Source organism: Ascaphus truei, chromosome 2 (genome assembly GCF_040206685.1).
Source record: "Ascaphus truei isolate aAscTru1 chromosome 2, aAscTru1.hap1, whole genome shotgun sequence".
NCBI lineage: Eukaryota > Metazoa > Chordata > Amphibia > Anura > Ascaphidae > Ascaphus > Ascaphus truei.
In genome coordinates, this window is record NC_134484.1 from 367,063,877 (window position 1) to 367,080,968 (window position 17,092).

A 17,092-nucleotide genomic window follows, 5' to 3' on the forward strand; every position below is an offset into this window, starting at 1 on the left:
TCTTGACATACATATCTGTCAATACAGAGTATTGTTATATATGGATCAGTGTAATATAAAAATGGGCAATTTGGTGGGTAGTATACCCTACAAATAGGTGAATACTACACAATGAAAAAATGCCAAATCAGAGGCATGGTGCACAGTATATATTAACAGATCTTTAAACCAAAATCTAGAGAATTCGGTGGATAATGTCCACCTCTCACCTTCAACACCTTTATCAAATACAGGCAGAGAATGTCAAGTTTATCTATAGCATTATTACAACAAGATATTATCTATCACTAAGAAACTTTATTACCAAGATTATTCAGAAAAACATAAGATGACATATTATAGTGTATTCATTCTTACAATAGTTGCCTCCAAATGTCGTGATCACAAATGAAAAGATTTTTTAAAAGAAAAAGCACATACACAGAATCAATGTCAAACAATACACAGGGCTGAGTACATCCTTAGCAGAGCACATAGAGAGAGCTTGGGGATGCATGTTAGTCCTTTAAGAAGGATCCCAGGTCAATATCGATGTTCATACCGTTTGGAATGAGTGTTTTCATAGTATAAATCCAAAAGGTTTCCTGTCGTGAAATTTTGATGACCTGGTTCCCCCCCCTCCAATTGGGATGAATTCTATCAATACCAAAGAACTTTAGCCCATTCGGATTTTGGTTATGGTGTTCCTTAAAGTGTTTGGACACACTATGCTGCATAAATCCTCGCTCAATGTTCTTTATGTGCTCTGCTATCCTTAACTTTAATTTTCTAGTTGTTCTCCCTATGTATTGTTTGTCACATGGACATTGCAACATGTAGATCACATAGGTGGAGTTGCAATCAATGAAATCCTTGATTTCAAACTCCTCTTGTGTTACGTGAGATGTAACTTTTCTAAAGGACTTTTGTGTGTTGGGATTGATCTTACACCCTCTACATGTTTGGCATTTAAAAAAGCCTTTAGCTACACTTATTGGTTTAGTGCATTCTTTCTTTAGGCAACTTGGTGCCAATCTTTGCTTTAAATTTGGGGCCTTTGTGAATATAATCTCAGGATTTTTCGGCAATATTTGTTGCAGCATTGGATCTTGATGGAGGATCTTCCAATGTTTCTGGAATATCCTCCTTATATTGTGTGAGGATTCGTTATATCTCGTAATGAATGGAATTGAGACCTTATCCTTCTCTCCTTTCCTCCCTTGTTCCCTAGTTGGTTTATACGTTAACAGATCTTTTCTCTCCATTTGTGTTACTCTTTGGTAAGCTGTTTCTACCACCTCCTTTTTGTATTTTCTTTCATGAAATTTGGACATTAATTCATGTGCTTGTTCATGATAAGTGCTCTCCAGAGTACAATTCCTACGCACTCTTTGCAATTGGCCCAAAGGTATGTTGTCTATCCATTTGTCTAGATGGCCACTATCGCCCATTAAGAAGTTGTGACAGTCCACTTCTTTTACGTGGGTCTTGGTCTCTAAGGCTCCATCTTGAACATATATAAACAAGTCTAAAAACTCTATATTGACTTTACTATATTTGTTGGTAAATTTTAAATTATAGGGGTTGTTGTTTAATTGTGCCAAAAACTTGTCTAGTAGCTCTAGGCTGCCGTCCCAAATGAATAAAATGTCGTCAATATATCTATGCCAGGATACCAGATTTGCTCCATACTCATGACCAGACCAGATGTATTGGTCTTCCCACATACCCAACAGGATATTGGCATAATTTGATTGGCATATCAACCTATCAGATTGGCATAATCAACCTCTTCTTTTTTAGAAAGGAGACAACAAAGAGAGAAACCAGGAGAGACACAAAAGACCCAAGTACAAGTGAGGGAAGAGAACAAATCACATACGCCCCAAAAGAGGAAAATAGAAAGCCCACACCAAGAGGAACGAGAGGAGGGACAAAAGCCCGCCAAAAAACCAAACACCTAGAGAGTGATATGACAGGTATATATAACCTAAGTGACATGATACTAACCAAAGATCAAACTAGCGTGCTGCTTAAAGGGTTGGCATTTGCACCCACCAACAAAATCAATACATTTAATACATATATTGATCTAAGCAAATTCGCACGAAATTTAACACTCAAAAAATACTTTCTTAAACAAAATGTCACACACGAAGTAACTGTAAATAATATCACCACATGTGACCGATTCGTACATTCCCCCTGTAGAAAGAGTTCAATCTTCTACCCTAGTTATTTAAAAGGAGGACATATTGATACATTCACGAAGTTGGTCCAAGAGGATTTAGAAAAACTGGGCAAAGATAAAAAATCCAGAACTGCAAAAAATCTAACTAAAACCGAATTGGAAGCAGTAAAGGAATTATCGGATAGAAATGACATAGTCATAAAACCAGCAGATAAGGGGGGGGGGGTGGCAATCTTAAATAGGAGTTACTATGACAACGAGTCTCATAGACTACTAGGGGACGTGGTTACATATACCATATTACCAAACAACCCCACTGACCAATTCAAGATAGAATTGACAGAATTATTAAATCAAGGATATAGAGATGGAATCCTTGATAAAACAGAATGGGATTACTTAAATACTGAATCCCCAAGGATTCCGGTTTTCTACCATTTACCGAAACTCCACAAAGATGCCACCAACCCCCCAGGACGTCCGATAGTTTCAGGAATAAAATCCCTCACCGCCAACCTCTCGGGATACATAGATATTTTTCTCAAACAGCCAGTAAAACAACTTAGAAGCTATGTTCAGGATAGTATCCAAGTACTAAAATTAATACAAGAGGTGGTGTGGAGCGAGTCATACGTACTAGTTACGTGTGATGTCAGCTCTCTGTATACGGTGATTGATCACCAACAAGGGTGTCTTGCAGTACGTGAAGTCCTCACTCAAGGAAAATTACTAGATCCATTACAGATTAGATTTATAGTGGATTGTATAGCCCACATTCTTACCCACAACTATTTCTGGTACGACAATAAATACTATCTACAGGTTAGGGGTACTGCCATGGGTACCAGATTTGCTCCAAATTATGCCAATATCCTGTTGGGTATGTGGGAAGACCAATACATCTGGTCTGGTCATGAGTATGGAGCAAATCTGGTATCCTGGCATAGATATATTGACGACATTTTATTCATTTGGGACGGCAGCCTAGAGCTACTAGACAAGTTTTTGGCACAATTAAACAACAACCCCTATAATTTAAAATTTACCAACAAATATAGTAAAGTCAATATAGAGTTTTTAGACTTGTTTATATATGTTCAAGATGGAGCCTTAGAGACCAAGACCCACGTAAAAGAAGTGGACTGTCACAACTTCTTAATGGGCGATAGTGGCCATCTAGACAAATGGATAGACAACATACCTTTGGGCCAATTGCAAAGAGTGCGTAGGAATTGTACTCTGGAGAGCACTTATCATGAACAAGCACATGAATTAATGTCCAAATTTCATGAAAGAAAATACAAAAAGGAGGTGGTAGAAACAGCTTACCAAAGAGTAACACAAATGGAGAGAAAAGATCTGTTAACGTATAAACCAACTAGGGAACAAGGGAGGAAAGGAGAGAAGGATAAGGTCTCAATTCCATTCATTACGAGATATAACGAATCCTCACACAATATAAGGAGGATATTCCAGAAACATTGGAAGATCCTCCATCAAGATCCAATGCTGCAACAAATATTGCCGAAAAATCCTGAGATTATATTCACAAAGGCCCCAAATTTAAAGCAAAGATTGGCACCAAGTTGCCTAAAGAAAGAATGCACTAAACCAATAAGTGTAGCTAAAGGCTTTTTTAAATGCCAAACATGTAGAGGGTGTAAGATCAATCCCAACACACAAAAGTCCTTTAGAAAAGTTACATCTCACGTAACACAAGAGGAGTTTGAAATCAAGGATTTCATTGATTGCAACTCCACCTATGTGATCTACATGTTGCAATGTCCATGTGACAAACAATACATAGGGAGAACAACTAGAAAATTAAAGTTAAGGATAGCAGAGCACATAAAGAACATTGAGCGAGGATTTATGCAGCATAGTGTGTCCAAACACTTTAAGGAACACCATAACCAAAATCCGAATGGGCTAAAGTTCTTTGGTATTGATAGAATTCATCCCAATTGGAGGGGGGGGAACCAGGTCATCAAAATTTCACGACAGGAAACCTTTTGGATTTATACTATGAAAACACTCATTCCAAACGGTATGAACATCGATATTGACCTGGGATCCTTCTTAAAGGACTAACATGCATCCCCAAGCTCTCTCTATGTGCTCTGCTAAGGATGTACTCAGCCCTGTGTATTGTTTGACATTGATTCTGTGTATGTGCTTTTTCTTTTAAAAAATCTTTTCATTTGTGATCACGACATTTGGAGGCAACTATTGTAAGAATGAATACACTATAATATGTCATCTTATGTTTTTCTGAATAATCTTGGTAATAAAGTTTCTTAGTGATAGATAATATCTTGTTGTAATAATGCTATAGATAAACTTGACATTCTCTGCCTGTATTTGATAAAGGTGTTGAAGGTGAGAGGTGGACATTATCCACCGAATTCTCTAGATTTTGGTTTAAAGATCTGTTAATATATACTGTGCACCATGCCTCTGATTTGGCATTTTTTCATTGTGTAGTATTCACCTATTTGTAGGGTATACTACCCACCAAATTGCCCATTTTTATATTACACTGATCCATATATAACAATACTCTGTATTGACAGATATGTATGTCAAGATTTCTAGTACCGACAGTTATGCAATAGTTTACTGCATATGTGTCTAGCGTTAACATCTTATCAGCGTACCATGAATTTATACAGTGTGGGCTATAGAGTATGTATTGGCTCAGTAAATATTAATAAACCAGCTATACGGTATACGCTATATGGTATACACACCACCCTACTACCTGGAACATGTATACTGTGGGCCATAGACTGTTCACATACTGGCATTATATTAAGAATAGACTATTCATAAGTTCATGTGTTTAGAATTGTTCTTTATATCAGTCTGTATTAAGATTGGAAGTCTATATGGAGGTACAATCACCATATGTTGGACCTATGTATCTATAAATTATACAATATTTATCGTTATTAATTTAATAATATGTTTTTTCTTTTTATTAATTAATTTTTCTATTATAGTATATATCTCACTGTAGAGTATTAATCTGGATTATAAGCACATGTCACTATATTAGGTGATAGAATTTCATATTGAAGTAAGTTTGGGAATTAAATATTAATATACACTAATAACCAAGGTTATTATATACTTTGGTTTAATAAATTATGTTTGTCACTTTATATATTATTATTTAATTATTTGTCACAGTTGGGTAAGTGTAGTTAGATATTAAGTCAGGCTATTATTGCTGACATTTCTGTAAACAGAAATATTTAGATTTATCATGCTTAAGAATTATAGTATCGTAGGAGTTATTCCGGAGTTATATATCATATAAGGATAGCTCCAGGTTCTCTTTGCTGTCTTTGCTGTTTATATTTAAATTAGATAATCCTACAATAGGATCTAATTTTCTAAAAATCTCCGAAAATTAATTTAAATTAGCCCAAGATATATCTATAAAATTCCATTTGGGTTATTTGACACCATTAAACATTCCTATATTCCTTTTAAAATATCTTATGACATCATATGATATTATTTATCCTAGGTTAAATTTGGGATATATAAATATCACAATTAGATTAAACATGATTTGTGGACATCCTCCTGTTGGTCCCTAATATTGAATAAAATTGTTCTTAAACCTTGACCAGCTGGTTAGAGCAATAATACCATCTATGTCCCACTTCAATACATATGTGGTTGCACTAATACTTATTTGAGGCATATGTTATAAAGCACCAGCTGAGTGCAGGTTGCTTTGTCTGTACAACACAAGTTTCTCATGCTATTTGTCTGTTTTTCTATATGCTAATCTGGTTTAAGATGATTCCAATAATACACAATGATAGTGATGTTTGTAGCAATATACTTTATTGAAAAATGTAATTGATTGAGTTAATTATGAATGAGCCAATCATTGTTGGGGAGGTATATAAGTACCCTGGTAGGGATTAGTGTATCATTAGCAGCCCCTGACGAAGCCCGCTGGGAGAAACGCGTAGGGCCAGCTTGTTCATCAGCAGTGAAGAGAGAGACGCCGAGAAGCCTCTGCATGATTTTCGTTTGGAGCTCCGGAATTGAATCCCTGCACTGACAGACAGGAAACATCGCGAGAGCTGGACCGCGTCACATGCAGCGTCACACGCCACGGTCGATCACGTGGTGCGGAACTCAGAGACACTGCAGAGAGGACTGGTAACCGGCATTTCCACACGAGTGTGAGAGACTCGCAAAACACTCTCTACTGCCTATATTTTTCTCACAAAGTGTGAGTTGATTACCTAGATTTTAACTAGTCTCCATTTTTAGATTAAAAACGATTTTACACATATTCTGTCCCCTTCCGTTTTTTTCCCCCTCCCTCCTCCCCCCCTTGTGAGATTCTTCCACAGCGAGATACGAGTGCCTATGATGAAGAGCACCTGAAACAGCAGCAGCAGATTGCCAACAAGGAGCAGTTCCTGAAGTCCCAGCAGTTTACAGACAAGCCACCCACAAGCTACGTTCGTGAGTCCCTGAGAGGATTACAGGCTTATATTCATCTAATCAGTGTAAGCGCATATCTTACCAGCCTATTATCCACTCTATATAGATATACTGCCCTATGATTCTCTCTCTTTTTTGTGTTCTCTCTATTCCTTATCTCACTTGCGCTTAGGTCATTCTTCTCCATATATATATATATATATATGTGTGTGTGTGTGTGTGTGTACATATATGTGTGTGTGTGTGTATATGTGTGTGTGTGTGTGTGTATATATGTGTATATATGTGTGTGTATGTATATATGTGTGTGTGTGTGTGTGTGTGTGTGTGCATGTGCGTCTTGCTCTAGAAAGTCTATAATTAAAGATTTCTTCTTCTTTGGTTAAACGTTGTCGACTATACGGCTTCATGAGATATGTCATCAATGGATAGGCCTCATCTGCTAACAATATGTGTGGTAACTGTAAGCCGGTTGTACTCAATGGCAAGCTCTTGCTAACTGTAAGCCGGTTGTACTCAATGGCAAGCTCTTGGTAACTGTAAGCCGGTTGTACTCAATGGCAAGCTCTTCTCCAATGGAAATTGTAAGGTCTTTTCTTCAATAAGATGATAAAATGATGAGGCTCTAAACACTCCCCCATCGCTTTGCTTTCCATATGCTCCTACGTCAATTGCAATAAATTTGCATTTTGCATCCACAACAGCGTGCAAGACAATTGAATGAAAATGCTTGTAATTGAAGTACATTGTGTCTGCATTTTTGGGGAGTTTAAAGCGAATATGCTTGCCATCAATGCAGCCTACGCAATTTAGAAAATTCAATTTGCTATACAATTCGTTCGCCACATTACTTTAGATTTGCACATTAGGAAATGGCATATGATCAGCCTGTAATGAGAGGTGGGGAACGTCCGGCCCGTGGGCCGCATAAGGCCCGCGAAATCATTTAGTCCGGCCCCCGTGCGGCCCTGCCCGTTATATTAAAAATAAAAAAATAATAATAATAAAAAAAAGGCAGCGATTCCGCATGTGAAGAGCAGAGGTCTCGCAGGGCAAGCAGGGTGTCTGACTTGCTGCCTGTGAGCCCGCTCCCCCCCCTCTTTCCAACTTGGGACGGAGGGCGGGGAAGCGCCAACCCAGCACCCCCCACGCTGTGCTGACCTGCGCACTATCAGAGGACAGCCAGTGCAGGCTTTACAGTGAGAAGTGCGGCTCTGGACTCGGCTCTCATGCTCAACCCGAGAAGCCCAAACCACTGCAGGAGCTGCTGGAGGGGAGGGGAGACTGCACCAATGTGATGGCAAACAAGTTGAGTAACTTCCTTCTGGGACAGCATGCTTTAGGTAGGAAGACCTGTACTGTATCAATAGTCAGTCTGGCCACACCTTCCTGTTTATGGGAGAGAATCTCAGGCTTAGCTAAATGTGTGTATACATGTGTGTTTGTGTGTGTGTATATATATGTGTGTGTGTGTGTGTATATATATATATATATATATATATATATATATATATGTGTGTGTATATGTGTGTGTGTGTGTATATATATATGTGTGTATATATATATATGTATATGTATGTATGTGTGTATTTTTTTTTTTTAATCTGCTCTCTCCTTGAAAACCATTCCCTCATCCCAAATGGAAGATTTAGGATTTCCCAAAACTTGCATTCTGAATCTCCCTGGGAACAGCTTTTATACTGGCATATATGTCCCAAATATTGGGGGCCATGGACATCATTTATCAAAGCATGCTATGTACTGTATCAAATACCTAGAAAGTGCATGTAAGCCTGTAACAGATAAGTGTCTAAATAAAGTGTGAAATGTATATTTGTCCCACAAAAATGGCTGCTTGTGTTTGTGTCAGTGCATCAAGACCTCTAGTCAAGTATAGTCTCTCTCCCACCCAGTTCACTGGATCTGATCTGATGCTATCACCTCTCTCATATGTTAGACTCAAGCCAACAAACATTTTACATATTCAGTACTGGGGCAACGTAAAATTCCTCACTCACTCACCCAGTCAGTCACTGTCACCCACCCAGTCACTGTCACCCACCAGCTAACATCACACGCCTCACCAAAGAGAAGCAGTTCCAGCCATCACATTAGGGGTGAGTTAATTAAATGTTTGACCAATATAGCAGGCTAATTTTTAAGTTGATGATTTTGTATGGCCCGCGAATGATGTTATAAATATCCAAATGGCCCTTGGCAGAAAAAAGGTTCCCCACCCCTGCTGTAATGTATTGTAAATAGCATTGCATGTCTCATGAACAATACTTGCCACTGTCCTTTTGCCGTCTTAAAAGAAAATGCCAAGCCACGGAATGGTATTCCTGTTGATAGAAATCTGTAAGAAAAATTAAAAAGGTCTATTAATGATAAAGTTTACACAATGTTGTCTTAATATTTTTTTTTAAATATTTTTGTAACATATAAATATATATATATTTTTTATTGCAAGCTAGCTACATTACATAGCATTGTATATAAACCTACTATTACTTTTTCAATAACTGTCGTATACTGTAACCTACATCAGGGGTGCGCCACCCCCAGGGGGGGCCTGAGATTATTTCGTGAAGGGCGCAGGGCGGTTGCAGAGGTGCCGCGCTCTTCCCCAAGGCATTTAAATGAAATGTCGGGGGAACATGCGAGGCCTCTGCAACCCTACCAAGATTCAGCCGGCTCAGGACGCGTCCCCATGGCAATGTGTAATCAAATAACACTGCAGGATCATGTGACGTCACTTGACCTCGCAGCGTCAGTTGACGCCACGTTGCCACAGAAACATGACGTTACACGACCCTGCATCATTTGACGCCACACTGAGGTAAGTATTCAACCCCCCTAACACGCAATACTGAATCTAACAACCAGAAAAGGTAATGAATAATAAATTTAGTACAACAAACCTGAGAGTGACCATGAGCCTTTCTTCTGCACAAATTGTGTGGCCAAAATTCGTGTGAACGGGGGTTATCTTGTCTTGTATCCGTGACAAAATGTAATCAAATGTGTGTTCTCATTCTCATGCACTCAAAAAATCTCCTATCATGCGTACGCAGTTGCTGGTATAAAGTAGCAAATTCCCCTTGTGTTTTACGATCACGATTTAAGTCATGAACATTACTTTCCTTTCTATCTATTATCCATTCTTTCAAATAAGAGTTATCCATTGGCAGCAACATAGATTGCATGTGTGAGAGCTCCATGTTTTTTTATTTTGGTCCTGCTGTGGGAGATGCTGTTCCTGCAATAGATGCAGATATACCGTATTTCCTTGATTGCAAGATGCCATCGAATGTAAGACGCACCATCGATTTGGCACTTACAATCGAGTGAAATTACTTTTTCAGTAACCATGTTTCAGGAAATGTCCCATGTCAGCAGATGGGCGGTGGCGGCAGCAGGAGACATCCCACGTCTGCAGATGATTCAAGATGGACAGCGGGCAGGAGTGCGGCGGCAGGACATGTCTTAGGTCTGCAGGTGAATGAAGATAAGACAGCGGGCGGGGAGGCAGGAGATCATAATAGCAGGAGAGCTGAGCAGAGCGGCACAGGGGAACAGCTTGAGAGGTGCACTCTGTAACCAGAAGTCAGACACCGGTCAACTTCAGGTGTTACAGTGTGCACCTCCCAAGCTGTTCCCCCTATGCCGCTCTGCTCCTGCTCAGCTCTCCTGCTATTATGATCTCCTGCTTCTGCGGCTACCGCACGCCCGCCGTCTTATCTTCATTCATTTGCAGACTAGGGACCTGCCGCCGCCGCACTCCCACCCACTGTCCATCTTCAACCATCTGCAGACGTGGGACCTCTCATGCCACCGCCGCCCGCTTCATCCTCCGCTGACATGGGACCTCTCCTGAAACATGGTAAGTGAAAAGAGGGGGTTAGTACTGTAGACACTTTAACAAATATATATTTTTTAATACATCGATTCTAAGACGCACCCCGGTTTCAGACATGTGAAAATCGGAAAAAAGGTGCGTCTTAGAATCGAGGAAATAGGGTAGATTTGATGTCCCGACCGTCGCATCACATTGACACGCCCGCCGCGTCCCATTGACACGCCCCTTGATACGCTCGCAACTAGCAGGGCAAGATTTGTCTCCTGCTTACATGCGCGTAACGTCACTGCGCATGAGCGCCAGCTCCCTGCCTGGCCGAGGCCTCGGACATGGTACAAAATACAGCACTGAGCCGCGCTGATGCTCATGCACTCCTGCTCAAGCAGGAGCTTTTTTGTGTCCTTGCATGAGCGTCATCAAGCGCGCTTGTGAGGCGGGTGGGAGGTGTGTGGGAGGCGGGGCAAGCGCACCACGTCACGGCGCCGATGTCACAGAGTGCCATTGGCTTTTGCCGGTCACGTGACCGGCCCTCCGCTTCCCTCAGCGCGAAAAATTAAATAAACTGTCGGTTGCAATTCCACACGCCTCTGCACGCCTGCGGAAGCGCCATCTAAAGCCGCCATCAGTAGGGTTAATGGGGGTAAGTGTTCCGCCTCAGCGCGGGTCAGTGCTGTCTTTTTGACCATGGACCCGGCCTTAGGCTGCGGCCACGCTGCCGCTGAGCTCGCTCATGCTTGAAAGCGGTGACGTCACTAATTCTCCAAGCATGAGCGCTCGGCTGTCCTGCAATAATTTTGATAGCAGGAGTGGGGGCATGGCTATTATTGGCTGGATCTGGGCTATGTGTGTCTGTGTCTCTATGTGTGTGTCCCTCCATTCTCTCCCTCCCCACTTCTCGCTTTCCCACCTCTCTCTCCCCCCCTTGCCTCTTCTCTCTCCCCCACTTCCCCCCTCCCTCCTCATTCCCCCCTTTCCCCCCTCTCTTTCCCCCCTTCCCACCTCTCCCCCTCCCTTTTCCACCTCTCTCTATCCTAACTCCCTCCCCCTCTTACCCATGCTTTGGGAATGGTTGTTGGACGGTCATTGGCCAGAGAGGTCATGTGACCCTGCTCTGCGCTCAAAAGCCAAATTTAACTGTCTCCCCAAGCACCAGGCTTGGGAGAGAGTACATGCCTGTGCACAAGCGTGCGCCGCGTGGTTAGGGATGTGAAGATAAAGATTAAAATAAATGTGTCAAGCGCTGCGCACCAAGCACGCTCAGCACAAGCATGGACGCAGCCTTATCAGGGAGACTAAATAATGTGGCACTTTTATATATTTTCATCGATAAGTCATTTTTTTCGCCAATCCTTGTTTATGGATGACACAGAGATCTCCCTCATCGCGTTCCCACTTTTCTGATTTGACATTTTGAGATATGTTAGTTCTTACTCATTAGGTGTATACCATATAAACCGGATATCTAACAAAATGGAGGTCATGATGATTTTCTATTTCCCTTTAAAAGTTGGTGTTTAAAAAGTATAAATTGATCAATATACTGTAAATTGTACAGGTCAAGATTTAAAAATGGCATGTGGTGATTGTGCTGGAAAACGAAGCAACTCTATTATGGAAAGAAAAATGTATTTACTTATATTTTCACATGGGATTTGGCTCAAAGAGCTTCAACAGAGATGCTGCGTTATTGCAGCGTGCAGATCTGGTAGTGCCTGAAACGGTTACACTTCTGACCTCAGAATCGCGTCACAGGTGATAACACCAAGAGGAACTAAAGTGAGCGGGAAAGATGAGGCTGAGCGTGGGGTGCCCCGCAGCACGTGACGAGGGGCGGGTAACAAGGATGCGGCCATAGTTGGAGTCAGGACACTCGACCTAGGGAGGAGCACGAGCCTCGGATATTTTGGCGGGAAGATTGTGCGGCGGTTGAAGCTTGAAGGGGCGGACACGCGGGCGGTGAGGAGGAGGCGCCGGTGTGCAGGGTGGGTCTTGGCGAATGTCTGCATGGTGATTATTCCATGCGGGCAGGAGAAAAATGTTGCCGGGGAATTTTTTGCACTGTAGTCTGTCTTTTTAAGTCAGTCTTGTTCAAGTCACCCATCTACTGAGGTGCTCAGTATGTGCATAGTATCTGTTAAACCGATTAGTTGCTGAGTTATTGAAAACAATGCGCAGCAAAGGTGTTTTGTGTGCAGAAATATATATATATATATATTTTTTTTAAATGTACTCTTACTTTTTGGCTCAAAAGAGTTTTATTTAAAAATTTTTTTGTTATTAACACCCCTCACAAATGCATTTTAGCTTCAGCTCATAACATTTAGCAGTCATGTTCACCAAGCATACTGTACCTCTTGTTACAAGAAAAAGGTGAAAGCCAAGGAGTTATCGATATGTTTGTCTGCCCTAAGGGACTTTCAGGTCAATCTATGGTGCCCTGTTTTATCCATTCTGGGCTTTGGTTTCTGTGTAATGTGTTTCTGTTTCATGTGAAGTGTCAGAAGTCTTTACAACTTTGAAGGCGAGAGTCTAATGATACTTACATGGTAATATATAGTCAATCTATAATGAAGTTTAACATGAATATCTGCCATATTGTTCCCTTCTACCCTAAGTGATCTAGTACCGATTCCACATTGAGTAAAATTCACTTTTAATGGACTCAATTACATAAATCCCCAAATTTTCAATATCATTTTCTCTGTTTGTAATTTTTTTTAGCAGTCAATGCACTAATTATTTATTTATAAAATATTTTACCAGGAAGTTATACATTGAGAGTTACCTTTCGTTTTCAAGTATGTCCTAATGCCTAGATCCACAAAGCTCTGCTAAGTTACTTAAAGCTGCAGTTCAGTCTTTTTTTTTTTTTTTTTTTTTTTTTTTACTTCAATAGTTTCATGTGGGCAATCTCTAATTACCTAAAGAACTGTATAGCTGCCTTCTCCATGTATTGATCGGCGAAATATGGTGACATCATTAGTGAAGGGATCTGTTTTTCTTCTGCTTCTTTCTCTCAGGCCTCGTTCAGGGTGCCAGCTGCAGGACTCGGAGGGAGGGCGGGAGGGAGGCAGTGCTGCAGTTTGCTGGGCGATCTGTGTTTATCCCCCAGCAGACTTTTCAGCGTTGGGGAGGGGGCGGGGTTACACACAGCAGGGTAAGTATCGAGGTTGCAGTCATGAAATCATTCTGAAGAATGATTTCATTGGCTGCCTAGGTCCCAGTGACGCTGTTGCAGCTCCAAAAAACGAAATTTTCGTTTATTGAAACTGTAGTCAGCTTCAACTCCTGGCCTCGGAGACAGGGCGGTTGCTACCCTGACAACCAGTATTCAAATTGAATACTTTGTTTCTCACGGCAGCACGCACGGCAGCACGCCCTCCCTCCGAAACCAGCACCCTGAATGAGGCCTCAGTGGAAGCTCATGAATATTCATGAGCACTCCTGCACTGACATGTGCTAGAGGGAGGGCAGGGCTGACAAAGGGGTGTGCCAGGGCTTGTGACAGGACATGAAGGGGCAGTGCCTTAGTAAATGCTTGTTAAAATAGAATACAAGAAAATTGGTCTTTCAAAGTTGTTTTTTTTAAAACAGAAAATGCTAAAAGTATTTTTTCTTACTACAGAACTGATTTATTAAAAAAAACACACATGCAGGATATTGACTGAACTGCAGCTTTAATGTGATTTTAACCTAATTTAATGTCACTTTAAGACTAACAATGTATCTTGAAAGGTAAATAACCAGGGATGGAAAAATACTGTTCACTTAAAATTCCTCCCTGATGCCTGTGCTGTGCGCAGTGATGGCTGAGGCTGCGGCCAGGGTGAGGAGACGTGCGCTCATGAGGCGTGATGTTAGCGTCTGCCCGAGCAGGAGCGATTGGCTGTCCTGCTTGCTCTGGGGGGGGGGGGGGGGGCGTACCACAGACGGGAGTGGGGCGTGACGTCACATCCTCAGCCCCGTCTGATTGGTTGTTGTGACTGCTGTGCTCTCATTGGCTGTTAGCCAGTCATGTGACCCGCCATCACGCTTAAAAACAAATTCTGATTTTTCCCCAAGCACAGCTCCAGTCCAAGCACATGTCGCCTGCTTGAAGCAGCACTTTGGACGCGTGCATCAGGTAACAGGTATTGAAACGCGCCGAGCGTGAGTGCGCTCACGTGTCTCACCCTGGCCACGGCCTGACCTGTCAATCTTGCAACATCAACATGTTGACTTGCGACTTGCAACATCAAAGCCAGATCTTGCGTGCTGGGACTGGTAGCGGCGATGATTGGCACGTAACGTCACTGTTGCGCAGCTCAGTGAGAAGAGCGTGGAGATTGGAGAGCAGGAGGCAGAGACAAGCAAGGGGTTGGGGCGGGACTAGTCAGCTATTCGGAGTGGGGGGCAGAGCTTGGTGGAGCTCCCCTGTACTCTGCATGTCCCTAATCGTAATGCACTCTGGTAGGGGGAGTAGTGTCTGAGAGAGTGTGTATGTGAGAGAGAAAGCGAGAGAGAGAATGTCTGTGTATGTGTGTAAGTGTATTAGGCGTTGTCCAAAGACCTAAGTGCATAAACTTGTGCAGAAACAAATGTGCATATATACAATTAGGGCAGGTCCATACTGCTGCAGAGCACGCGGCGCAATCACATTGCCTTAAGGCATTGATCGCGCCCATAGACCGCGTGGGCGACAGCAGGAGGGGGTGCGGATTGCGTGAGGAATATGTTGAACCTGATTTATTGGTGGGACGGGCAGGTCACGTGAGCGGTTCGCCAAATGTGGGCGAGCCAGCTCCGTGACATTACAGACACGCCCCCCGATGGCGCATCTATCCTGAAAACGCACCCACTTCACACGGGTGATGTCGCGCACGCCTCCGCTCGGATAAAGGCTGTATGGACGCAGCCTTACAGATAGTAACACAGAGCTGTCGACGGGAGGGGGATGGGTCGTTATTCCCTGTGCCTAACAAAACGCTGGCTCTGTCATGGTCCTAAGTATTTGATATATTTTTTGTCCACCCGTATCAATAACATAACATTAAGTCATGTTTTCTCCCATAATGAACATAATGTTATCTATATCAGCAGTTAGTGATTTTCATATGAAATGACTTGTTACCATAGTATCACTTATCTACTAAAGTCCATTATGGTTAATGAGGCACTTAACTACCGTAACGTTACGTTGTAGCTAAACTTGGCATTACTCCCATCCAGCCCCAGAAATAGGGCGTTGACAGGATCTGGACGGATATTACACCACAGTAGGGTTGGACGATAGCAAAAAAAACCTCCCACGATAACATTATCAATATATTTATCGCGATAACAATACATCTGAACCCCGTTATAACGCGGTGCTCGGGGTTCACCTGATGCGACCGCGTTATAAGCGGATCGTGAAAGAAAAATGGCCGCAATCAGGGGTTCCGCGTCTGCCGAAGGGGGAGAGCTGGGATAACTCTCTAGCTGTCCAGACCCGGCGGCGCATCAGCACCCCCACGCAGGATTTACCCTGCATCAGCTCTCTCCTCTCCCTGGTGTGTGTGTGTGTGTCATTTGTATAAGTCCTGTGCTTCAGCATTACAAATATATACCACAGTCAATATTACACCATTTATGAATCACAGCTTTCAGGTGTAACAGTAGATGGGGGGGGGGGGGGGAAGTGTGTGTGCCGAGCACGCACATTTTAAGTGAAACTTCTTTGTCTTTTGTCACTGTTTTGTCACAGACATTGTATTTGTAAGTGTGATGTTTTTAATTAAAAATCAAAACACAATTTCAGTGCCAAAACGCAGAGACGTTTGATGTAGAACGCATGTTTTAGCTATTTGCAATTCTATATTTATAGTAACTGAATTCCTATTGTGTGTCTGGGTGTGTGTGAGTCAGTCAGTGTATGTGTGTGTGTCTGTGTGTGTGTGGTGTGTCAGTCAGTGTGTGTATCTCTTGGTGTGTGTGTGTGCTATTCTCTGTGTCCTGCTGCTGGTGCCTTTTGCCCCCCCTCTTCCATCTCCATTAATTCCATTCACTGCCATGCAATTTTCTTCATGTGGTAGGTGCCACTAAAGAAGTTTCACTTAAAAAATTGTGCTCACACAAAAAGTAAGAAACAATTCACACAAAAGGATAAAGCACCCAGTTATGGACTGGAATATGGGAATAAAAGCATTTAATGAAAGTCACTATTGCACTGAGGGGTGCTTCTCTGCTTCCTAACTAGGTAGTTAGGACCATTAAACCGACCGTGGTTTATGATAGTGGCCATAATAATCCCTGAGCTCTGACGGTCGCCAGATATCAATGAAGCACAAGCCGTGGGACTAGGATCTCTTGTCACCGATACCCCCAAATATCCCTAAACCCATGTACAGGCTTCCATTGATCCCTGACTGGTGGTGCCCCTGGTCTCCATGCTGACGGGACAGGGCAGTACCTGGGTGATGAGGTGAGTGTGGTCATTGTGCAACTTACAGTAAGCTGTGAAGATGCTGATTTGCCTGGCAGTGTGGTTAGCTCCCGGTCCAAGCAGTCCATCCTCAGCAGCATACCGTCCTGTTTGCATTGACAGGGGCCCGGGCAGCTACGGTGCT

General features: G+C 42.3%; 2 protein-coding genes across 7 annotated transcripts in view; one reads left to right on the forward strand and one right to left on the reverse strand.

The window, feature by feature from the left end:
- Positions 1-12,272, reverse strand: part of AZI2 (5-azacytidine induced 2) — a 129,532-nt gene extending 117,260 nt beyond the window's left edge. The window contains exons 1-2 of the mRNA XM_075586999.1: positions 12,139-12,272; positions 8,937-9,002 (exon numbers count right to left, since the gene is read on the reverse strand). The gene's annotated coding sequence lies outside the window, so the exon portion shown is untranslated. The remainder of the gene's footprint in view (positions 1-8,936; positions 9,003-12,138) is intronic.
- The window catches only part of ZCWPW2 (zinc finger CW-type and PWWP domain containing 2), a 139,343-nt gene continuing 134,516 nt past the window's right edge, over positions 12,266-17,092 (forward strand). For 4 of the 6 annotated variants that reach the window (XM_075587002.1, XM_075587005.1, XM_075587006.1 and 1 more), the window contains exon 1: positions 12,266-12,487. The gene's annotated coding sequence lies outside the window, so the exon portion shown is untranslated. The remainder of the gene's footprint in view (positions 12,488-17,092) is intronic. The other 2 variants (XM_075587004.1, XM_075587003.1) reach the window with 2 other exon arrangements.